This window comes from Urocitellus parryii, chromosome 6, assembly GCF_045843805.1.
Source record: "Urocitellus parryii isolate mUroPar1 chromosome 6, mUroPar1.hap1, whole genome shotgun sequence".
NCBI lineage: Eukaryota > Metazoa > Chordata > Mammalia > Rodentia > Sciuridae > Urocitellus > Urocitellus parryii.
In genome coordinates this window covers 195,722,935-195,749,532 of record NC_135536.1, presented here as the reverse complement: position 1 = coordinate 195,749,532, position 26,598 = coordinate 195,722,935, and the positions used below count along the sequence as shown (strand labels likewise).

At 41.9% G+C, this 26,598-nt stretch overlaps 1 pseudogene; it reads right to left on the bottom strand.

Annotated features, from left to right (window-relative positions):
- Nucleotides 1–9,918: 9,918 nt before the first annotated feature.
- LOC113196456 (U6 spliceosomal RNA) lies at nucleotides 9,919–10,019 on the bottom strand (annotated as a pseudogene).
- Between the last annotated feature and the right edge of the window lie 16,579 nt (nucleotides 10,020–26,598).

The window sequence follows — 26,598 nt, the reverse complement described above, 5'->3', positions numbered from 1 at the left end:
ACCAAGGGGGAGACTTCTGGAAAGGAATAGGCTAGAGAATTTCTAGAGCTCATTCAGTATCAAGAAAAGTCTACGATTCCATCAGGGCAAAATGGAAACCCTTCTTAGTACAGTAGGCATCAAGGAAAGTCCCCGTAAGGGGTCTTGCCTTAGTCATGAAGCTAAATTAGGCTTAGATTAAAGGCTCTTCTGAATCTGCCTTTAAAAAACTTAAAGGGAATCTGAAAGCAGGCCCAAATGACCCCAAGTAATTGAACTATGTCCCCAACCTAGCCAATGCTATGTAAAAGAACACAACAGCATCCAGCACCCCACAGCACAAAACTTATACAATGTCCTGTGCTACGGGCTGAATTCTGCCCCCCTCCAAATTCATCTCTGGAAGCCCTAAGTCCCAGTGTGATGGAGACGGGGCCTCTGGAGGTAATTAAAGTACAAGAATGGAGCCCTCGGGATGGGATTGATGCCCTTGTAGGAAGAGGCATTCGACAGATTCTTTTTCTCTCCTTGCTATGTGAGGAAGCAGACAAAAGACGACAAGAAGCAACCATCCTGGCCCCTAATCTTAGACTTCAGCCTTCAGAACTGTGAAAAGCTGTTCAGACACAAAAAACCACAGAATTGTGTCACTGCCACTTGAATTCAGACAACGAATGTGTCCCCTCCTACTTCACGACTTTCCACCTTCCAGTCTGCCCCACATCAGTTCCTACAATCATAGGTTCTCTGGTTAAGTACTATAGTGGCCGTTTTTATGCCATAAATCCACCAGAGGTTAAGAAAAATGATGAAAGCTCTTTGAAGGTATTATGAGCTGAACAGATTTAACAAACATGTACTGAGCACCTACAATCTGCCATGAACTCTGTTATATTTTTACTGCCAATTGTCAACTGAAGATCCTGGGCCCTCAAGAGCATACATGACTTGCTCTAGGATTCCATTTATGCCAAGTTTTAAAGAAACGTGGAACTAATTGGCAGTGTTGGAACAAAATAATGAATAACCTTTGGGAGCAAGGATGGGAGTGAAAGGAAGGGAGCCCAGGGCGACTGGACCCTGATAATGAAGGACTTCTTCCTTGGAGGGAGGTGATCTGTGTGTGTTCACTGCGATAATTCACCCCGTTGTGTGCTTGTGACTCATGCCTTTCTCTCTACTGTACTTTACATAGAATATGCATTAAAATCCCCCAAATAGGAGATACTGCGAAAATGCAAACTTTAAGAAATGGCTGAAAAGTTGAAAAAAGTCCTCCCCATACAGAACAAAAGAAAGTGGAAAAAACAAAGAGATGAAACAAAAGAAAACGAGTTAGGAGACTTTGATGTCATTTTCCATAGATTTAAAAAGAGATTCATTTATAAAGGAAAAAGAATCAGATCAGCATCAGGTTTCTCACCAGAAGTAAAAAGTCAGACACCATTAGTGCACTGTTTGGAAAGCTCTGAAAGAGATTTTTTTCTACGATTCTATTCCCAGACAAATATAAGGGTGAGGGTAAAATAAAGACATTTGCAGAGTTCCCAGGACAGAGGAAGGATATCTTTTACAATAATCTGTTGATTTTATTTAAAGTAAGGACAACACATGAAAGTATTAGTTGTAGTTGCAGGACAGCGTTATAATGGGAAATGCATCCATAAGAATATAATTGGCTGAGATGATAAGTAACTCAAACTCTCAGAGTCTTCAGACCACAAAGATGTATGTCTCCCACTTACTACATGTTGAGGAACATTAGTGGGGGCTCTGCTGTTCCAGGACCCAGGCTGACAGAGGTGCCACCATGTGCGATGCTTGCAGGTACTATATGAGTGTATGGGGCTCACACCTGCCATTAAATGCTACAGCCCAGAAGTCACAAAGATCCCTTCCCCCACATCCATTGGCCAGAATTAGACACATGGCTATCCTCAATTTAAAAAGGTAGGGAAATGCAATCCTCCATTCATCCCAAAGGAGAGGAAAATTAAACAGGAGGGAAGCTTTGAAATATTTACCACATTCTTTAAAAAAAATGACAATTAAAAAATATATAAGTGAGGCTGTTGAAAGGTAGAGAATAGAAGAGGGTAGAAAAGATGGAGAGAAAAGTAACACTATGCATACCCACATCTTAGAAAATGAGATGTCCGCAGACATTGCCCATGCAGTAGCATAAGAAATTAGAGTTTATGTTTACTGACTTTATGAGATCAAGGGAACAACAAATAAGTATGTAAATACTAAACAGTTGGAGATGGAGGAAGCAAAGAGTGTAAGTAAATGTCACAGCAGGTAGTCAGAGTGCCCAGCAGTTTGTCTTAGTCTGTTCAGGCTGCTGTAACAAAATACCACAAGCTGGGTACAGTTCTGGAGACGGAAAGTCCCAGATCAGGGTGCCAGCAGAGCCGGTGTCTGGTGAAGGCCCACTTTCTGGTACATAGATGCCACCTTGGCCTGTGTCCTCACATGGTGGAAGGGAAAGGCGATCAAGGGCAAGAGCCCCTGATCTCTGAAGGCCCTGAAGGGCCTGATCCCACTCACAATGGGTTAGCGCAAAATGGGAACTTCAGCGGTTTAAGAGCTGACAGGCTGTGTTTTTGCATGCCGACACACAGCAGCTCTGCTTGTTGACATTTAACCCTAGAGGCTTACGGCGGCTCACAGGTACCATAGGAGATGACCACAGTAGCAGAAGAAGACAAAGCCAGGGACAGAACAATTCCCTTTAGGCTTAGTCCCTAAGCTGTATGAGCTAAGAGTCCCTAGGCTCTTGACAAGCTTGCACCCACGTAAGGGATGTAGAATGCACCCCCTTAATAGAATTGCACCAACTCCCTTGCCTCGATGTGCCCCAAACTCACTTATGTATAAAAGCAAAAGCTCTGCTGTGTTTGGGGCTCAGAATTTGGGAATTATCCCTCTGGGTTGTGGCACCACCAATAAAGTGTTGCTTCCAGATCTGGGCGTCCTCACCCTCACTTCCTGCTACAAGGGCTCCACCTTCATGGCCCAATCACTTCCCAAAGGGCCCGTCCCCTAAACACCACGGCCTTGGGGGGTTTCGACATATGAACGTGAGGGGCACAGACTTTCACACTATTGGCACTATTGTTTCTATCAAAGAAAAAATCATCAAAATTATTAAGGGAGGTGACTTGAGGAATCCGGGGAGTTTGTTTTTCATGGTAAACCCCTCTGTGCTGTTTTGTATGTTATGATGTCTGTGTGCTACTTTAGTGAAATGTTTAACCATTGTTTCAACTAATGTATCCTTTGTGGTCCCACCTGCAAGCCTGGCCAAGTTCTCATCACTTCAATTACCTGAGCTTCAGTTTCCTCGTCCACCAAGTGGCTGAACTGTCCACCTCCCTCACATATGGCGGGAGCCTGGCACAGCGCCTGGCACAAGGCACATGCTGGCTAGATGGACGACACCCAAGCCGATGTCAGGTCCACTCTGTGTATGACAGATCTGGGCCCTGAGAGTCCTGATGGAGAGGCAGCGACCTTAGATTCTCGGAGACCATCTGACCTAGTGCTTATGTGACAGCTGAGCCTGTGTGGCCCAGTCTTGTCCTGGGCTACAGGAGGAATCCATCTGCAAGACCAGGACTGGAACTGGCTCCTGGTTTCCAGCCCAGGGCCCTGCTGGCCACCCCTGCGCTCTCTGAATCATCAACTGCTTTTGGCTCGGGACAGAGTGAAAAGAGAGTGGGCTGGGAAGAACTGAAACGTTCCCTCCTGTGCAAATGGTTTCTCTCTGTGCTGGCACGTCCAGGGTGTTCAGACAAAGGTCAGGAGCATGTGCTCTCTGTGATATCCTGGGGGAGAGAAGGTGACCCAGCTGAGGGTGCAGGTGAGGGAGAGGGAGCCGGAAGGAGCTTGGCCGACTTTGATATCTGAAAGGGCTCCTTTTTATTACAGGAAGTGGTTGTTTGGGGGGGCACAGAAACCAACTCTGTTTTTCTATCAAAACCAGTGGAAATTATAATCAGGAAAATTAAGAAGTCATTGAACAGACTGATGATGTGGCCCAGGCCACTCTCTATCCAGCCCTGTCCTCTCCCCAGCCTCAGCTTCTCCTTCCTCTCACCCACCTGAGCTTTGCCAGCTGGTCCCCCCACCCAGCTGCTCCGTTGCTGACCTGCTTCAGTCCTCCTCTAGGACTCCTGCCCTGCAGCCACCTTTCCACCTCTGCACTTATCAAGGTGTCAAAATCGCCCCTGCCTACCTGCCTCTCCTAGTGGGCTGGAGGTCATGTCCTGGACCCTCAGCCTCAGGTCTGGAATTCGGACCAAATAGTGCTTTTCTTGGCCTGGACTATTTAGGCCCATGCATTCATCACTGACAACTAAAAATCAAGAAATCATAATTTCTGGCTTCTCTTGACACACCGGAAACCAGGTACCTGGATCCACTTCTCCTCCCTCAGAGCCGCAGTCCCCTTCGGAGAGAGGCTTCCGTCTCCTTTTATCCACAGTCCTCCGGGGCTTCTTTGTCTCTCTGGCCTACAGGCTGGAGGGAGCCATTGGCCAACGCCCTTGCAGTATCATTTTTCTTTGAGTGGATCAAAGAAGAAGGTGAAATATTTCTTCTACCCCTGCTCCTCCGTCTCACCTGCGCATCTCCCTCCTCCACATTCCCAGATTCCACCTGAGCTTTCACCCTCCCCCAGGCCGGGAACACCTGAAGACAGGCATGGGGCACCTTGTTCATCTCTGTGGCTCCACAGCCAGCACCAGGCCTGTTGGGAGAATGAGCGCAACTCTTCTTACCGCAAAATGAGCTCTTTGCAAATCTTTCATCTCCTTTCGATAAAGAAGAAGAAATGTCCACTCAACAAGTGCTTACTGGGCTTAGCTCAGAGATACAGCACTTGCCCAGCCTATGTGAAGCCCTGGGTTTGATCTCCAGCAGCTCAAAACTTTTTTTTTTTTTACCAACTTTGTACCCATTTTTCATCCTTAGTGTAACCCTCAATCAAACCACTCCCTGGATGTGATTTCAAGTTCTGACCAAACCTTGCTCTTAGCGTTTACAAAAGATGGTGAAGATCCGTTTATTGGTGGTATTGGTATTAATATTAGAAATAAGTAGTTATCATTGATCAAGGGTGTCCCCGTGCCAGAAACTTTATGTTATTTATGCGTTCAAGCTTGACAGCCACCCCATGGAGTATCGGCATTCCTCACTGAAGGCAAGACTGTCCGAAGGCATACAGGATAAACCAAAACAGCACAGCAGCTGATTTTTAAGTGACTCAAGGCAAAATTTGCTAACTGAAAAGTAAGATCTAGCATTCATTAAACCATAGGTAGCCATGTCGTTCTAAGAATTTTACCTGTATGAGCTCCTTCAGTCCTCTAGATGATATTTTAAGGAAAGAACTAATAATTTCCATTTTGCTGCTGGGGACATTCGAGTCCTGAGATTTCAACAATTTTACTGTGATCATCAGCTAAGCCATCTCTCTCTCTCTTACCTCCCAGCTTCTGCACCCACTCCCTGCGTTGAAGGGAATGATCTCCTTCCTGAGACTTCCTGGAGAGCCATTCCCACAGGGGAGGAGGACAATGCCCCACAGGTTCGCCCCCAGCCGCTGGCAGCCAGGACGTGAGCATGTGACTCAGCTCTGCCCGTGCACATCTGCCTCGGGCTGGGATTGAAAACTAACCGGGGAAATGTTCTCTGGCAGGCATGGTGGGCCAGCACAGCCAACTTCCCGTGTCAACAGTGGCAGTGGGGTGACAGGCAGCACTGGGTATCTGGAATCGGGGTCAGCAATGTTCCCAAGCCGATTCAGCTGCGTTCATGAAAAATGGACCGTTTCATTCTTTTTTTTTTTCTAAGTTTTTTTGGGTTTTGTTTTGTTTTGTTTTTGTGTGTGTGTTTGTTTTGGTACCAGGGGTTGAATCCAGGGGCACCTAACCACTAAGACACATCCCCTTTTTATTTTTGAGACAGAGTCTTGCTAAGTTGCTTAGGGCCTCACTAAGTTGCTGAAGCCTCGATTTAACTTGCGATCCTTCTGCCTCAGCCTCCCAAGCCGCTGGGATGACAGGTGTGCACCACCACGCCCAGCTCTGGACACCATTTCCGACTGCTCAGCCTCTGAATCTCCAGTGACTCTATGGTCTATTCCACATCCCTTAAACAAATTCCTTTCTGCCCTACTCTTTCAGTTGTGTTTCTGTGTTTATTGATTGCGGTGGCAAACTTGGGATTTCAACCTGACCAGTCTGTCTCCTAGCATTCACATTTCAACCAGTCTGCTATGTTCCCCCTGGAAGTGTTCTCCAGCTTCAGGCACAGTTGGATCTAGGTCCTTAAGTGACGTCAGTGGGCTGCTCCATTATTTCCTCATCTCTCCTCTCCTGTGTACTGGCTCCACTTTTAGCCACACTCCTTGCTCATATAGGCAAGATGACCACCAGAAGCTCCAGGCTTATATATGCAGTAGCTCTGAACCCTCACAGAGAAAGACACTTCTCTTACCATATAGTTTCAGGAAAAGTCTTAGACTTAACTCCTGCTGACCCAGGTCAAATTATGGACATCTGTGCAGTGGACTCAATGAATTGGCTAGGCCTCAGTCACAGATCCACATGGTACTCAAGGTGGGTCTCATGCAATGGGATGGAGCAGTTCTCCACAGGAAATCAGAAGGAAATGCTGGGCAGGCAAAAACAAAAGGTATCTCCTACATCCCTACTTCTAAAGAGGAGGCAAATCAGGCTCAGAGCCACACAGTTAGGGAATGAGAAGTTAGAATTTGAAGGCCCTCAGACACGGATAGCTCAGCTTTCTTATTGCTTTTCCCATTTGGTTTGCAAAATTCTTCTAGATTTTATTTTCTTCCCCCACTTCCCTGATTTAAATGCTATGAAAGAATTTAAAATTTATAGAGTTATAAGGAAAAAGAAAAATCCTTTGAAATCTCATCACCATATGACGAGTGCTGTTGGTTAACATTTCGTGGGCATCTTTCATGCATGTCTATGCACATGGGCAACAGAAGCAACATTTACATAAATCAAAACACACAGTAACATCTTCCAATCACAGATGCCCTTCCTTAATGTGATTTTTCCCCCTTGGCCCTTTCATTATCCTTTGCCACCCTCCACTAACCTCCCTAACATTCTCCTCACCTTCTGGCTCAAATAATCCAGTTAACAACTGAGTGTGTTTTTGCAGACTTTTCTCCAAGCCAATATAATCACTCACACACACACACACACACACACACACACACACACCATAGAGAAATTCTGCTCTTACTTCTTACAATTTTTTTAAAATCTCCTTTAACTCTGATGTCATTTTCCGTTCACTGATGTAATATGTATTGTTGTTTTTAATACCAGGATTGAACCCAGGGCTTTCAACCACTGAGCCATACCCCCAGCCCTTTTTATTTTTTATTTTGAGACAGGGTCTCACTAAGTTGCATAAGGCCTCACTAAGTGGCTGAGGCTGACTTTGAACTTGCAATCCTCCTGCCTCAGCCTCACAAGCTCCTAGTATTGCAGGCATGCACCACCTTGCCCAGCTTCATAATAAGTATTTTAAAGGATACTAATTGTGGCATTTTGGGTCCCAAAGAGTGATTGTCAAGAGATCTTATTCATAGAAGGAGCCCCCCCCCCTTTTTTGTGCTGCTGGGGATTGAACCCAGGGCCTTGTGCATGCAAGGCAAGCGTCTACCCACCGAGCTCTGTCTCCAGCCTAAGGAGCCCTTCTTGACACCCCTAATTGCTTTGCTGAGGTCACCTTCAGGTGGGCTTATCCCCCACAGTTCTGGGGCGGGTGTAAGAAGGCTGAGGGGGGACACTCTATCCTCGTCATAGATATAGACCGCCAGGCCCTGGTCTCCCGGTGTCCAGGTGTGTGTGTGATGCTGGCCTGTGTGTGATGCCCAAGGGCCTGCAAAGTCACCTCTGACTGGAGCTCCTAATCCAGGCCAGCTCACCCCTCCCCCCAGCCCTTCAACACCTTCTCCATTTCCTTTCATGGATTTTTCCTCCTTCTTCCCCCTGCTTGGGAATTTTAACCAGTCTAGGGACCCGTTGCCTGCCCTCAGATCAAAAGCCCTGGAGAGGGCTGTGGTGGCCTCTGGGATGCACTTCAGCGGCTCCTGCAGACAGACCATTTTCTTCCTGACTCAGTTTCACTCAAATTAAGCCCCTTTCGCTTTTGAGAGCGTGAGTTGGCACCAATCCAGAACCAGAATAAATCGGTGGCTAAAACCTCTTATTCATCTCTCAAAAGTCCAGCTCCCCAGCAGGAACTTGGAATTTTTTGTTTGTTTGTTTGCTTCCTACTTTGGTTCCTTGGTCACCATCACATTTTAGAAGGGATTTGAAGCTGCTCTGTGGCTGGAGTTAAGTGCTTAGTAAAGTATTTGTTGAGGAAGGGATGGAAGAGTAAAATGATGGAATAGTCAGCACTTGGTGAATGGTTAATGCGCCTGAAACTGACCAAAAATTGTTACTGAGCAGAGGCAGAACTGCAGTGTTGTCCACTGGCGCCACCTTCTGGAAACAAGTTAGAATAACAGGTCCGTTTCTGCAGCTCCAGCCTAAGGGCTTCTGAAAATGCAGACCAGGAACTGAGTCAAAAGGAAGAGATCCCAGCAAGTAGAAGGCTGAGGCAGGAGGATCCCAAGTTCAAAGCCAGCCTCAGCAACATAGAGAGACCCTGTCTTAAAATAAAAAATAAAAAAAGTGTTTGGATGTGGCTCAGTGGTTAAGCACACCTGGGTTCAATCTCGGTACCCCTCCTCACCAAGCCCCTAAAAAGAGAAAAGAAGAGAATCAATTTCAACAAAATCCCCTACCCCAGTCTCCTCTGCACTGGACCTCCAAGTTATTGTAGTAACATTATTATTTTTAATAAAACATGACTATGACATATTAGTGCTGGTTTCAAGTGAACCTAAATGTGCTAAATGCTTTAGATGTATCTTCATTCTCATAGTAACTGCAAGAGACGGATTACCATTATTGTTGCATCTTTAGATATTAAAAACTGGAGGCTCTCAAAGGCTTATAGTAGACTTATTATATCCAAGGAACTCAGCTAGTCAGTGACTAAATAAGACTCAAACTGTTCTGCCTGACTTCGGAGACTGTCGCGGGTGGAGCTCCCCAGAAATCAGACTCTAGGGTGGAGATTTGCTGTGGGAAGTGTATTGCAGAGTGCTGTACAGGTCGTCTGTGGGAGGGAAAGGTTGAAAGTGCAGCCTCAACAGAGGCCTCAGTTGATGCCAGGGGCACATGGACCCAGAATGGCAAGGAGGCACCCTGTCCCTCACAGTCATTGGATGCAGCCTGTCCCAGGAAAGGGGTATGAACTTGAACCAGGCTGCTCTCTTCAGCCAAAGGCAAGGCCCCAAGAGAGACTCAGCTGAAAGCTGTTGGCAACCAAAGTTCCCAGTCACTGGGGGAATAAATGCTTCAGCCGTGGAGTTGGATGGGGGAGGGGGGGTCTGGGCTGCAGACCACAGTATCCCCTAAGAGCCCCTGTGCCCGTCCAGCACCCCTGACCGTTCAGCGCATTCCTCAGTGCAATGGGGAGGCTTGGTAGGTAGACAAAGTCAGTGTTATGAATTGTGGAAGGAAGGATTTAAAGAATAAGAATGGTTCTGCCTACCATCTACCGAAGAACCTCTGACCCAGGCCATGCCTGCCATCCTGCTGCAATAACCAATGAACTTTGGTCTATTCATACAGAAATATGAATTATTTTATGAGTTCCAAACCCTTAATAAAGAAGTAAAATGCAAAATCATCAGCTGACCAGGCAAATGCATGGTGATGAATTGCTCGACATATTCAAATTAAAAATGAAAGAACTGAGGGTCACAATTGATTAATACATGAAAACTGATTTTTTTAACCTTTTAGATTTTTATTATAGTTCTCTCTGAAAAAAATTCTCTCCAATTTGTGTATCATCCTTGCATAGGGACCTGCTAATATTCTCTGTATGGTTTCAACTTTAGTATATGTGCTGCCAAAGTTGAGCCCAAGAACTCATTTTAAAAACATAATTCTGTGGCAAATTAAATTGTTTAATAAAAATATTTCACTCCTCTCACGCTACTTCCATAAGAGTTTAATGGTGAAAAAAATATGAAAGGAACTTTAATCAGCGTGGCTACACTAGGAAGACAAGGGGGCTCAAGTCCTCAGCCCTTCCTTCCAGGAATTGACAATGACTTTGAGGTTTGATAGACAGGGGAACGAGTGTGAGGGTTTGGGGCTTCCAAAGCCGGAAGTCTTTCATAGCTGCAAAACAGGTACTCTTGGGTTGGCTTGGCCTGGTCCATCATTAACTCAGGATATTCAGGCAGGGCTTTGCCCAGGATAAGGAAGTTGCTGTTGTCTGGAGGTAGCTCCCACTCATCTCAAGATGTTTATTGTTCAACCGGTGGTTCCTGGAATCTAAGGTGACTCAGAGCAAAGGAGACAGATGCAAAATGGAGGCAGAGATGCCGAGTCTTGAAGCCTGCATTCAGTCACCTATCAAACATTTGCAGACAAAAGTGAAGAGGCTAAGTCCTTACTATATTTCCCTCAAGGGGGGTGAATTCTTGATGATGAGGGACGTCGGGCTTGGTCTCATGTCTTCTTAGCTCAGTGTAGAACAGTGTTACTTCCTCATCCCCTGACATGAGGCTTGGCTGTGTGACTTGCTTTGCTCAATGGGATCTGAGCAGTTGTAACACAAGCTGAGGCTTGAAATGTGCTTGCCCGGCTGACTTTGCACTGTGGTTCTTCTGCCATCCGACAGAACATGTCCTGGCTAGCTCACTAATCTAAAGAAGATGAGTGACACACAGAGCGGGACTTGACCAGCCTGCAGCTTACAGCCAAGCCCCACAAGCCTCGCTGAGTCAGCCGCAATCAGCCAACTTGCAGAAGTGTGAGAATAAAGGATTGTTATTTTATGCCACTGAATTTTGGGGTGGCCAGTTATGTGATAACAGCCAACTGATATACATTTACAAGATTGTAGAGGATAACGTACGACTGTGTAAAGAGTAATTTTGACTATGACTTTTCCTAAGAGCTGTCTTTAGACCTTAATCTCCTCATAAGATGTTGACTCATGTACTTTTATATGATAGATACCACAAAGTGTCTCCTAATAAATGCCTCCCTTACTTTTACAAAGCCATGAGCCATTCAGGGTCCCCAAACCATCAAGACACAGGGCTATAAAACCTGTGACGCCCCTTTAAAGGGTGAAACTCTAATGTCTGTCATAAGGATACTGGGCAGTGATGAGCCTCCCTGAGAGCGAGGTGTCCTGGAGCTCAGAGGGCAGGAGCACTCCCCCTAGAAAGCCAGACTCAATCAACTGCCAGAGAAGGATGTCAAATAGGATTCCGAGGTCATCTCCCTTGTACCTAGGTACACGGTCCTCCCCCTATCCCCACCCCACCCCCAAAAATGCTAGTGGTCCCAACCTCCCTTACAGTCATGTCTGGCCATGAAATTGGGTTCTGTCCAATAAGATGCAAAATAACCACACAGCAGAGTCTAGAACCCTTCTTAAGAGACAGGAGGATTCGCCCAGTCCCTTCCACTTGTTCCCCTGGTGGCTTCTTCCCTCTTTCTGACTTAGATGCAGGATGTCAGGAGTTGGGACAGCCATTTGGACCATGATGTGAGCTTGGAAATGGTAGTTTATGCAGAACGAAGTAAAAAGATTAAAGTTCCCATGGCACGAGATTTCATGGCACAAACCACCAAACTTCCTACCTCCAATTTTTGTAAGAGAAGGGAAACAACTTCTAAGTTGCTAAAGTCCTTGATATTTTAGCATCTCTGTTATTCACAGATGAACCTAACCCTAAACGGATACACTTCCAACTGTTGACAATCCCTAGTCCCCATGTTTATTAGAAGAGAAGAGGTCTTTCTTTGATGTTGTTGTTGCTTTTAGTAGAAAATGAACCTCACAGTCAGGAGCAGCTCCATGATCCCAGCAGACCAAGGGAAACAGCGTGGCTCCCCTCCAGTCCTGCGGTGGATAATGACAGGACAGGATGACAGCACTTCTGCTCCTAAAGCACTCTTCCACCACCGTGGTTGTAGAAAAAAATCTTTCTCACACGAATTGCTTCTTCCTGACATTGCTCACTTCTCCATCCGTGTCTTGAGTGAATATATCAGATACATCTTGAACCTTAACTGAAAGAGTCTGGCAAACGATTTGCTTTTCAAAATTATCTTGGGAAGGTAAAAGATTAAGAAACACAGAAAGGAAAGGTTAAAACTGTCTAAAATATTTTTGGTATTGAACAATAGAAATCATTGTCTCACGGTTCTGGAAGCTGGAAGTCAAAGACCAGGGTGCTGGCACGGGCGGGGGCTGACACAAGCAGGCTCCAACGAGGGCTCTCTTCCTGTCTTCTATCAGCCACCTTCTTGCTTTGTAGGGATGAGTGAGCAAACACAATAAAAATTATTGAAATCTCCAACAACCAATCTATTATTGAACTAATAATAGAACAAAATATACCAAACAAAAATGGTAAAATATCTATGGACTAGTCTATTAAAAATGTGCCAGATGTCTACTAAGAAAACTATAAACTTTTACAATGAGACACCAATGGAAATACTGTATATATTACCTTCCTGGATGTGAAAGACATAATACCAAAAATAAATCAAGGAGCTCAAAGTGAATATATAAACAAAGCTCCATGCCCATAAAATACTACAAGAATTTTTCATAAGGGTCGATAAGCTGACTCTAAGACTTATTTGGAAGAATAATTGTGCAGTATGACAAAGGGAATTTTGGAAAGGAATAGAAGAGTGACAAAGGACAGAACATCTTCAGTAACTAAAACAGTCCTGGAATTTACAAATACATCTACAAAACAAGAATCCAGAATGAACTTATAGGGATTTATTATATATGAAAATGTTATTTCAGATAATGGGAAAATAGTGGGACATTCAATAAATGTCACTATGACAACTGGATATCCATTTGGGAAAACAAATTGATTTGATTATACCTCATCCCATTTTCAAATATAAATCTCAGAACCAAATATAAGATTAAAAATCCTAAACCAGGTGTGGTGGTGCATATCTGTAATCCCAGCAACTCAGGAGGCTGAGGCAGGAGAATTGCAAGTAGAAGGCCATTCCCCATCTCAAAATTAAAAAGGATCAAAATATAGGACGGGGGATATAGCTCAATGGTAAAACACCCCTGGGTACAATCCCCAGTACTGAAAAATAAGAGAAAGAATTTGTTGGGTTTTTGTTTGTTTGTTTGTTTGTTTGTTTGTTTGTTTGTTTGAGACAGGGTCTTACTATGTTGCCTGGGCCATCCTTCAACTCCTGGGCTCAAGGGATCCTCCTGCCTCATCCTCCCAAGTTGCGGGAACTAGAGGCATGGGCCACTGTGCCTGGCAAGACAAATTAGTTTTTTAAAGGAAGTTTGTAAAAATGGAAAATAGAAATTGCCAATAAAATATGGAAAAATGCTTAGTTTCACTAAAAATGAAGGAAATGCCAATTAAAAATACCAAGCATGGTGACGCACATGCCAATAATTCCAGCTACTTGAGAATCTGAGGCAGGAGGTTCGTAAGCTTGAGGCCAGCCTGAGTAACTTAGTGAGACGCCATCTCAAAAATCAATTTTAAAAGAGCTTAGGATGTAGCTCAGAGATACAGTATTCCTGGGCTCAATCCTCAGTACCCCACACACACACACACACACACACACACACACACACACACACACACACAAACCCTTACCATATTTTGCCATTATTGCCAAATGACAAAGTCATTTCTTTCAGTGTGGGTGGGAGAGCGGGTGGATATCTCCTATTTGTCTCTTCAGTTTTGCTCTCTGCCCTTTTCTACCTCCTCTGTGCCCCAGGAGTCAGGCTGCATCAACAGATTCCTTCTGCCATCTGGTGAAGGTGGAGGTCAGCCCAGTAGGAGACCGAGGGGACAGGGTGTTTCAAGGCCTTCATTCCCTGGCTCCTTCCCTGTGGGGCCACTCCCACCGTCCCTCTCCAAGGGACTCTTCCTTCCACTAAGAGCCCTCTCTCCTTGATCCTTCCAACCTTCAGGGGTAGTCACAGCCCCTCTTACTAGTCCCAAGTACTGCACTACTTTTTGCAAACAGTCCCCCATTAAATTCGCCTTGAAACTCTCCTAGTGAGTGTGCCACATGAGGATACGAGAGAAAATGGGCACACTCCTTTGGAGAAGTACTCATCAGCAATTTCACTTCTCCGTATCTACCCCAGAGACTCACTTGCATACATGTACAAAGGGCAAGCACATGGGTACTTGCAACACCCTTGTTTGCCATAATAAAAAGTTAGAAATAATTTAATTGCCTTCAACTAGGGAAATAGTTAAATCAACTACAGTACATCCATTGTATGGTGTGCTATGTAGTTATTTTTAAAGGAGACATCTATTTGTAGCATAAACATCTAAAATATATTTTTGCTTGAAGAAAGATCAGAGCTATAATAAATAGCATAAAAATGATAACCTATTTCCATAGTGTTATGTATTTCATAAAAGTGTAGGAAACTGAGTACACTTGTAATCCCGGAGGCTTGTGAGGTTGAGATAGGAGGATTGCAATTTCAAGGCCAGTTTCAGAAGGTCTCTGCTGCCCCTTTAACTTGTGTCCAGAGGTACAGCTGAAGTCAACCTATAACAAACATGTGAAGGATCAAGATATAAATCTTTATTGTTATGAAATTTTCAAGATGTTTGTTATTGCAGCACAACCTAACCTACCATGACTAATATATACTGCTGTATAATTGATCCAGTTACTTCTAGGGAAGAGAAATGACGCTGGGAGTGACGATCCCAGGGGACTTTATATTTAATATTTTAATTTTCTTACAACAAAAATATATTCATGCATCACTGTGTAATAAAAATACAGTATTTAAAATGAATACAGCAGGTGTTTCCTTACTTAAAATTAAATGCTAAAAAAGTCATTCTTAAAATAAACACATAAACACCCAATAAAATAATGGTTCTTTCTGCCCAGCTGGCACTCTGAAGGAGACTGGAGGCGGAGAGCTCTGTGAACTTTCCAAAGCAAGAGGAAGTACTGGAGCGTGACCATGTCTTGCCACCTTCTCTGCAGGTAGAAATCTGCAGAGCCTAGACACACTGTGAAATTTATTTCTAGTCCAGATATCATAAAATTGAAACACAGCTTCGGAAACCCTTTTTAAAAAAATATGAATAATGTCTACCTTTCCAGTGACCTCATTTATAGGAGAACAAAAGTAATTGTATGACCAAAATTCAATTCAGATAGTCTAGGAAAACTCTATTCTCCTTGACACAGCCAACCCTTACCTAGAAAAGTTAGTAAGAGATATCGGAGCTCTGTTTCTGATTACACCCATAGACCTCTCCGAGTCAGACTTTATTGCATTAAACTAAAAAGCCAATATTGGTTGGATGGATATCAAAGGCCTCATGCAAGTTGATATGTCATAGACAGCCTTGCAATTTCAATTTCTCATTCAAGCCAAATAACAGCCTTCTTGCTCTGAACTTTACTTTTGGGCAAAAGCAAAGTAGCCAGACATTGCTCAGTATTCAGCTTCCTGTGTGTCAGGCAGTTATGGTGACAGCTTCAGAAGTAGCAATAGAAGCCCTGACTTTCAATCACTGTTACAGTGACTTTGAAACAAAACTGCCCCCGCCCCCTGATAGCTTCAAGACCAGCTCTTGCCGTGAGCTTGCCAGTACCTAATTCCCTATATTCAATACCTTTCTGCCTAGAATGCCTAGAGTGGTTTCTTTTTCTGGCCTCTACACATGACCCCAGCTGAGAAGAGGTAGAAAGGTAATATTCAGACAGTGCACTCATGGATGAAAATAGGAGATAGAAAGAAAAACCCGGTAAAATTAGAAAACCATCCCACAGGGTCAAATATGTGAATAGTTTGAGTTCTAGAAAGTGGAGAAATAGAAAATAAGGAGAGGAAGGAAGGAAATATTCAAAGAAACAATTCACAAAAATAACCTAGAACTGAAGAAAATGGACTTTTCAGATTGGGAGGATCACTAAGGAACAATTAGACCTCAGGTACCTCCTGAGATGACGTGATAGCAAATATACAGTCCCACCTATGTGACACTCTTGCTGAGGACTGAATTGTCCTCTAATCGGGTCTCCAGATGTAACTACCAGTTCAGAGAACATTTCAGAGATAGTGTAACATTCTAAACAACATCATGAGGCCATGAAAGTTTAACCAATAAATTGCATAAGGAAAGGAAGAGCAGGGGCTGGTACAGATCAAAAGACGTAAGTAAATATAAATGTAGTGCAGAGAACTTGTTCAGATCCTGATTTATTTATTTTCTTTTTAATTTTTTATTTTGAGACAGTGTCTTACTAAGTTGTTTAGTGCCTCATTAAGAGGCTGAGGCTGGCCTCGAATTTGCAATCCTCCTGCCTCAGATCCTGAGTGGCTGGGATTACCTGTGTGCGCCACCACACATGGCCTTCAGATTCTGATATAAATAAGTCAATAAAAATTTATTTTTGAGATAATCAGATAAAATTGAACCTGGACTAAGTAAGAAATTATTGCTAATTTCCTTTAGTGAGATGATGGAATTGTGGTTACATTTTTTTAAAAGATCTTATTGCTTAGAGCTCCATACCAACATATTTACAATGCAATATGATATCTGGGATTTGCTGTAAAATGCTGCAAAAGGGATAGAATAGTGAAATAAAAACTAGGTGATGGATACAAAGTGGTTTATTGTATTATACGTTCTGATTGTTTTTAAATTATCATAACAAAAAGTGAAAGAAGAAAGCAGTAAAGGAGGGAGGGAAGGAGGCCTAGGAAGGAAGGAGGGACAGCAGTGAGTGTCCCAAAGTCATTCAACCTGAGATTTCAGAATATTAGAACAAAAGGAAGCTGGAGGAGCGACAAAACAGAGCTTTACAAAAGATCGAGAATCAGAAAGGTATCGGGTTTTGTAATAGCAATGCAGACGCTAGAGGAGCATGAGAACGGGTCTGCACAATCATGAAAAAGTGACCTGCAGCCTATAACCTTGTATCTAGGCTAAGTATCAATGATACGTGAGGGTGGAATAAAAATGCCTTGAGATTGGTAAGGTTTCAAGAACATTTATCAAGCTGGGCTTGGTGGCACACACCTGCAATCCCAGCAGCTCAGGAGGCTGAGGCAGGAGGATGGGGAGTTCAAAGCCGGCCTCAGCAAAAGCAAGGCACTAAGCAACTCAGTGAGACCTGTCTGTAAATAAATTATAAAATACCCACTTGAATCAAATGTATGAAATATGATATGTCAAGAGCTATGTAATGTTTTGAACAACTAATAGTAATAATAATAAAAATAGGGCTGGGGATGTGGCTCAGTGGTCGAGTGTCCCTGAGCTCAATTCCCAGTATCCAAAAAAAAAAAAAAAAAGTTTATCTCACCTTTTTTTCCTCAGAATGCCTCCAAAAATAATGAAATAAATCAATAATCAAACATACAGGACCCAGTAAACAGGTCATCTAAACTAAGAGAAGTAGGATGATCCACCACAGGATGATAATGAAGGACTCCAAAGTGACAGCCAAGGCTTAGAGGGCAATCAGGTGGAACTGGAGCAGGTCAGACAACCCCAGAAAGATTTCTTCAACAAATTGAAACTGACAGAAAATCTAATGAATCTGAGCACATGGAGAAGAGATTTAGAGAGCATTTTGCTAGCCTATAAGTACTTGAGATAAGGATTTTTGTCTGTCTTGTCAAGTTCTGTAACCCCAAGTTCTAGAACAGCACCACACATAGAAGGGGCTTGTAAATAAATATTTGTGGAATCAATTAATGAGTTAAAATGTGCCAGGGAAACAATATGTGGTATGCAGAACGGCCCCCAAAGATGTTCATGTCCCACTACTGGAACCTATGAAGATGCTATGTTTCATGTCAAAAGGGACTTTGCAGATATCATTGACATGTCAAAAGGGACTTTGCAGTTCTTAAAACAGGGGGAATATTCTGGATGATCTGGGTAAACTCAACCTAATCCCATGAATAATCTAATCACACGATCCCTTGAAAACAGAACTTTCTCCAGCTGGGGTGGAAAGACGTGATGGATGAAGCAGCAGGACAGAAGATGTAGAAGGGGAAGGAGATTCCTGGCTGCATGGCTAAAGCGGGAAAGAACACAGAGAAAGCATGAGCAGGATCCCAGGCCACCCAGGGGAGAAGGTCAGTGCCCTGGTGATTGACAGAAGGAAAGCTGCTGTGAGACTGGAATTCAGTCAACAACCTCCAGGAACCTGGAAGTGGATTCAACTCTGGAACCTCCAGAAAGGAACGCTTGAGCCTGGTGGGACTCTAAGCAGAGGATCCAGCTGACCCACTCTTTACTCACGTGGAACTGCGGGCTAAGAAAGGGGAGCGGGGCTGCGGCTCAGTGGTAGAGCACTTGCCTAGCATGTGAGAGGCACTGGGTTTGATTCTCACACCACATATAAATAAATGAAAATAAAGGTCCATCAGCGTCTAAAAAATTAAAAATTAAAAAAAAAAAGAAATGGGAACTGAGGCTGGGGGTGTAGCTCAGGGGCACAGCACTTGGCTAGTATGTGCAAGACCTTGGGTTAGATCCCCAGCAAAACACACACACACACACACACACACACACACACACACAGAGTTGCATATAACAGGTATAGTTTTAAGCCACTAGATTTGTAGTGATTTATTACAGCAGCAATAGGAAACTAATACAGTACAGAGTAGAGATGATAATACAGAACACTGAGCAAAGAAAGAAAAACTTCATTAATTGAGAAAGCAAAAAGTTGTACATTAAAGAGAAAGCTACCATGGAATACAACGAGGCAAGGCTGTCGAAAGAGTTTTCCCAGTCACAAAAACGTGAACACTGAATATTGACTTGACTAAAAACATGACACAAGTCTTCTGAAAGGATGCACGTGGAGGAGGACAGAGAGTGGGCAAGTACCCGAGCAATCTGAAGGGATGCTGTGTGGGGTGTATGTGAAAGAGATCTATTATTATAGTTCATAAAAACTACTCAATAGATATTGCTAAAAGTATGAAAATCAGGGACTTGTGGATAAAGCTCGTAATTTGGGGATAAATAGCAGAAAGTGATTGCTCAGAGAAGCCAGATGGGAGGGGGTATGAGGGACTTTTAAAATATTTATTAAATAGGGGCTGGGGATGTGGCTCAGCGGTAGAGCGCTCACCTAGCATGTGTGAGGCACTGGGTTCGATCCTCAGCACCACATAAAAATAAAACAAACAACAAAATAAAGATATTAAGAATATATATATATATAAAATAATAGTTCAGTACAACTATTTGCTTCTATTAACCATGTGGTGAGCTTTAATAAGATCTAAATTTTGAAACAAATTAAGGGGGTGTGATTTCAGGTAATATAATATATAGGCAAATAGGGAGAATGATTTAGTGGTCCAGTGTGAAGGGTGATTTTAGAGAGCAAAGTATACTAGAAGTCAATAAAAACTTATCCAAAATTGAGACCTTAGCAGCTGCTTAGTTTGTTTTCAAAGAAATAGATTTTCATGTTATTTAGAAATATGGAGGCAAAGTAGCAGAAATAATTGCTAAATGAGTTGAAAATAATTGCCCCCTGCAAGACGTTATCAGAGGGATGATGAGTAGGGAACTGCCTTTTCCACAACGCTGTTCGGCTTCTGAAATTATGGGTGTGTGCTAGTTTGATAAATATAAGAATTGCTCTAAGATGTTCCTGATTTTAAAAAGAGCTTTAAAAAGTGTACTTCTAAGGATGTGGATGGGTGGGAGGGAGGATTCTGCTAATGAGTTCATGACATGCCATTGATGGTAAAACACATCATGATTTCAGATATTAAAACAGAAGAAGGGGTGTGTCTTATAATCTGTGAAATACGGTAATCTAATTTTTTAAAGTAGATTATTATTATCATTGAGACCAAATTGTTCCCTGGCTGTAGGACATAAAGACAGTATCATGTCTGAACCCCTAGGCACCCTGGCATCAGAGGCCTTCAAGCCTGCCGAGTCGAAGGAAAGCCGCAAAAGTGCTTTGGTTCTTTGTTTCTGAAGCCTCCCTTGGTACGGGCTTGATTCCCAACTTCTCCCAAATTCCCATCCTACTACCAGTCAATATTTTTCACAAGATGGGGGGATAATGTCCTCCTCTTGGGGACAGTTGATCACAGCTAGCAGTTTTTATCAGGGGCAGAGGTGTCTTTCCTTGATCTCATTCACTTGGAAGATACACAGCATCCTCCGTACCAAGTGCAGTGTCAGACGCTGAAACCATTCCTGCTGTCAAGGAACTTCCATCTGTGATGAGTTGGGCATCTAAACTGCGGTCATAAAACCCAGTCTTCAAGGCTGGGGTTGTGGCTCAGCGGTAGAGTGCTCACCTAGCACAGGTGAGGCCCTGGGTTTGACCCTCAGCACCACATAAAAGTAAATAAATAAAATAAAGGTATTGTGTCCAACTACAACTAAAAAATAAATGTTTAAAGAAAAACAATCTTCACCTTTATGCAAAATATCATCCTTATTCTGTCCTTGGGTAAAGAACTATAAAAAGCTTGGAAGTCATCACTGAACACACTGAAAACCAACAACTCTTCTAAGATCCCTTAGAGGACTGAGGTCACAGGGAAATTGCTGCTCTAAAAACCAGAGAGACAGGAGAATACACAGAATCCCAGCTTGCCAGGGGCAAAAACTGTTGGTCATAGGAATTTATAGAACAATTTAAACAGTATTTATGAATTACTGCAGGCCAAGGATAGACTGCCCTGATAGTTCAAAAAGTCCAGAGGCCCATTCTTGGGGTACCCCACACAGGGTCCCACCAGTTCTTCACTGTAAAGATCTAAAGAAAATCCTCTCAAATTTTTGACAAGAGGAGGAGAAAAGAACCTATCTGGAAATTGGCCCAGAGCACTCTGCTCTGTAACAAGGGTTTGTCTTCAAAGGAAACTACTTTACCAGACCCTTATCATGCCTAGAGTGAGGGTAATTAGATACCTACAGCTGCCTTTAGCTCTTTGGTCTCACATAGGGGAGGAGGGAAAAAGGCTAGGAAATTATACTGAAGGTTACAGCTCTGCTACACTATCCCCCTGCTCCCCCAAATATTCAATTCTAAGATTATAGAAGACTCCCCTCCTCAATATCTCACCATCACACCAACCTGGCTCCAGAATAAAAACATTGAATTACAACTGAGAATGCTGCAAGATACAGACTTTAATTCAGAAGGAGTTTCCAAGGAAACTCAAAGACAACAGGGGAGACAAAAACAAGGATGCTAGAGAAAACTGAAGCCTTTGACACAGCTTCAGCAAACAGTAGGTACAGCCTAACTCAGCCAGATAAACAGGACCACTGCAGGCCTATTCACCTCAGTTCCTATCACACCTACAGCATGTCTGACTATCAGAAAATTATAAGGGATGCCAAAAGCCAGAAAAACCACAGTCTGCAGAAACAAAGCAAGAATCAGAACCAGATTCAAATATGACAGAGATTGGGAATTATTAAACCAGGAACTTTAAATTATTGAGATTAGTGTGCTAAGGACTCCAGTGGAAAAAATGGCAGCATGCAAGAATGTAGGTACCACCCAGCTAGTTGGGAAGCCGAAGCAAGTTCAAGTTCGAGAACAGCCTGGGCAGTGTAGCAAGGAAAATGAAAACTAAAAAGGGCTGGGGAAGCGGCTCAGTGGTGGAGCACCTCTGGGCTCCATCGATAGTACTAAAAAAGAAGAAGAAGAAGAAAGAAAGGAAGGAAGGAAGGAAGGAAGGAAGGAAGGAAGGAAGGAAGGAAGGAAGGAAGGAAAGAAAAAGTGCAGACACCACCAACCAGAGATTCAGGAAGCTCAGAGACCTCCAAGAAAAATAAATACTAAGACACTAACATCTAGGAATATATTCAAACTGTAGAAAACCAAAGACAAAGAGACAATCTTGAAAGGAGTCTTGTGGGGAAAAAACATCTTGCGTAAGGGAACAAGGATAAGTATCACATTGAAACTCTGTTCAAAAACCATGCAAGCAAGAAGCAAAATATTTAAAGTGTTGAAAGAGAAAAAACATGTAAACAAACCCTACCAATCTAGTATTCTGTATCCAGTGAAATTATCTTTCCAAAGAGAAAAAATAAAGATTTTTCAAACAGAAACCGAGATTTGTCTCTAGCAGACCTGTCTTGTAAGAAATGTTAAAAGAAGTTTTTCAGAAAGAGAAAATGATAAAAACCAGAAACTTAGATCTACATAAAAAGTGTCAGGCTGGGCACGGTGGTGCATGCCTGTAATCCCAGTGGCTCAGGAGGCTGAGGCAGGAGGATCATGAGTTCAAAGCCAGCCTCAGCAAAAGAGAGGTGCTAAGCAACTCGGTGAGACCCTGTCTCTAAAGAAAATACAAAATAGGGCTGGGGGTGTGGTTCAGTGGTCAAGTGCCCCTGCTTCCAATCCCTGATACTAACTCCCACCCCCTCCAAAAGTGTTAGGAATAAATTAAGGAAAATAAAACCTTTTTTTTTCTTATTCTTATTTTACCTAATGGACTTCTGTTCAAAATAGTAATAATACAGCAGGGCTGGGGTTGTAGCTAAATGGTAGAGTGCTTGCCTCTCATGCGTGAGGCTCTGGGTTTGATCCTCAGCACCACATAAAAAAAATTAATAAAATAAAGATATTAGGTCCATCTACAACTAAAAAAATATTTAAAAGAAATAATAATTATACAGTAAATGTTGAGTGATTAGAGCTTATGGATAAGTGAAATGGATGACAGTAATATTATAAGACCTTATTTTGTTGTAAGTTACCTCTACTACCTGTAAGATGTATAGTTATTTGAAAGTTGTGTGTTTATGTTATTTGAAAGTTGACTTAGGTTACTTGTAAGTGTATATTATAAACTGTAAGGCAATCATTAAAATATTTAAAAAAAAAAAAAAGCACATTTGAGGGACTGGGGTTGTGGCTCAGTGGTAGAGCGCTCACCTAGCACATGTGAGGCCCTGGGTTCAATCCCTAGCACCACATAAAAATAAATAAATAAAATAAAGATATTGTGTAGAAAAAAAAAAGCACATTTGATACATTAAAAGAGAAAATGCAGAGCTGGGGATGTGGCTCAAGTGGTAGCGCACTTGCCTGGCATGTGTGCGGCCCAGGTTCAATCCTCAATACCACATACAAACAAAGATGTGTCCACCAAATACTAAAAAAAATTAAAAAATTCTCTCTCTCTCTCTCTCTCTCTCTCTCTCTCTCTCTCTCTCTGTCTCTCTGTCTCTCTATCTCTCTCTCTCTCTCTCTCTCTCTCTCTCAAAAAAAAAGTTTAAAAAAAAAGAGAAAATGGAATCATATAAATGGCTCAACTTAAACCAGAGAAGATAGAAAAAGAAGGGAATGTTTAAAAGGAGCAAAGAAAGTACAAGGAATAGAAACAGTTACAAATATAGTAGATATTAATATAATTCTATCAGTAATCACAATAAATGGAATGGCCTAAATACATCAGTTAAAGGGGACTAAGAGAATAAAAACACAAAAACAAGCCTCAATTATATGTTTTCTATAAAAAATCCACTTTAAAGTCAGGCATGGTGGCACACATCTGTAATCACAGTGATCTTGAAGGCTGAGGCAGGAGGATCACAAGTTGAAGGCCAGCCTCAGCAACTTAATGTTCAAATAAAAAATAAAAAGGGCTGAGGATGTGGCTAAGTGGTTAGAGCACCCCTGGGTTCAATCCCTGGTACATAAATAAACAAACAAACAAACAAACCACTCACTTTAAATATAAAGACAGATTAAAGGTAAAGGGATGAAGAAAGATATATCCCCAATGCTATCGCTAATCAAAAGAAAGTGGGAGTGACCATATTAATTTGGGCCAAAGCAGACTTCGGAATAAGGAAAATGTGCAGGATAAAGAAGGACATTACATAACGATAAAGGGATAAGTTCTCCAAAAAGACACAGCAGTCCTTAATGTGTACACATCTTTTGTCAAAAGACCACCAAACATGTGAGGCAAAGACTGCAGAGAGAAATAGGTGAAGGTACTGTTACAGTTGAACCCTTCATCACAGCTCTATCACCCATTGACAGACCCAGCAGGCAGAAAAATCAGTAAAAACAGAGGTGAATCAAACAGCACCATCAACCAACTGGACCCAACTGAATCCAAAAGAATACTTCATCTCCAAACAGCAGCAAACACATTATTCTCAAGCCCACATGGAACATTAACAAGATAGATCATATTCTATGCCATAAGACATACCTTAAAACATTTAAAAGATGAGAAATCCTTTAAGATATAACATAATGGAATTGAACTAGACATTAGGTACAGAAAGATGATTGGAAAATCTCCCCATTTTAGAAATTAACACTTGTAAGTAACTCATAGGTCACAGAGAAGTCTCAAGAGAAAATTTAAAATATCTTTAATTAAATGAAAATCAAAATTTGAGAGGTGCAGGAAATATAGTTTTTAGAGTGAAGTTTGTAGCACTGAATGCATGTTAACATCATTAATCTAAGCTTACACCTCAGGTAATTCAAGAAAAAAGAGTAATATAAACCTAAAGCAAATAGGAGTAAAAACAGAATAATAAAAATTAGAGCAGAAATCAATGAAATTAGAAACAAGAAAACAATTGAGAAAATTGATGAGAGCACAAACTGTTTCTTTAAAAAGATCAGTGAAATTGATAAGCCTCAGGGCAGATGAACAAAGATAGAAATTAAAATCATAAATGAAATAAGGGCTATAACTACTGATCTCATGGACATTAAAGGGATAATAAAAGCCTATTATGGGGCTGGGGTTGTAGCTCAGTGGTAGAGTGCTTGCCTAGCATGTGTGAGGTACTGGGTTTGATTCTCAGCACCACATATAAATAAATTAAATAAAGGTCCATCAACAACTAAAAAAATACATATTTTTTTAAAACAAAAAGCATATTATGAGGGGCTGGGGTTGTGGCTCAGCCGTACAGCACTTGCCTAGCACGTTCGAGACGCTGGGTTCTATCTTCAGCACCACATAAAAATAAAGGTATTGTGTCCAACTACAACTAAAAATATATTTTTTTAAAAAAGCATATTATTATGATTATAAATTTAATGTAACAGATAATCTGGTTCAATTCCATGAAAGACACAAGTACCAAAACTCACAAAATGAGAAAATAACAATCTGAATAGGCCTAGATAGAAATTGAACCAAAAATTAATATACTTCCAAAAAAGAAAATGTCAGACCAAGATAATTACATTGGTCAATTCTACCAAATATTTAAGGAATGAATGATACTATGTCTCTACAATCTCACCCCTAAGGTAAAAGCATAGTAAATACTCTCTAACTCATACTATGAGACCAGAATTACCCTAACACCACAAAGACATTGTATAAGGGAAACCTACAGACCAATTTCTTTTATTAAAATACATGCAAAATCTTTGACAATTTGTTAACAAATCAAATCTGACAATATATAAAATGAGTCATACACCATGCCAAGTAGAATTTATTCCAGGCATACAGGTCTGGTTCAAAATTTAAAAACTAATGAATCTAATCTATTACAACATCGGGCTAAAGGAGGAGAAAATCATGTGATCTTGTCAACAATTGCAGGAAAAGCATTTGACAAAACCCAATACAAATTCACTATAAAAACTCTCAGAAAACTAAGAATAGAAAAAGAATTTCTTAAACTTGATAGGAATATCTCCAAGAACTCTGTGACGTGCAACATAGTTAATGATGAGAAACTAAATGTTTTCTCCCTAAGATCTGGAACAAGGCAAGGATGTCCCCTCTCAACACTCGTATTCAATATATTACAGGAAGTCCTAGCTAATTTAATAGAAAAAGAAAAGAAAAAATAAAACTGTCTCTGTTCACAAAAGACAAGATTATCAATGTGAAAAATTCTAAAGAACTGGTTAACAAAACCAACCAATCAAACAAACAAAAAAACTCCTGTAACTAATAATCAAAAATAGGAGGGGCTGGGGTTGTGGCTCAGTGGTAGACCACTTGCCTAGCATGTGTGAGGCACTGGGTTCGATTCTCAGCACCGCATATAAACAAATACATAAATAAAGGTCCATCAATAACTAATAAAAATTTTTTAAAAGGAAGGTTGAAGAATATAAGGTTAGTAATATACAAAGTCAGTTGCTATTCTATATAGCAATGAACTCATGAACTTTTAAAATTAAAAGACAGTATCATTTATATTAGCACAAAATAGGTGTTTTTTTTTTTTTAAGAGAGAGTGAGAGAGGGAGAGATAGAGAATTTTAATATTTATTTTTTAGTTATCGGTGGACACAACATCTTTGTATGTGGTGCTGAGGATCAAACCCGGGCTTCACACATGCCAGGCGAGCGCGCTACCGCTTGAGCCACATCCCCAGCCCCACAAAATAGGTTTTAAATGCAATAAAACATGTACATGATTTATGTAAGGAAAACCATAAAACT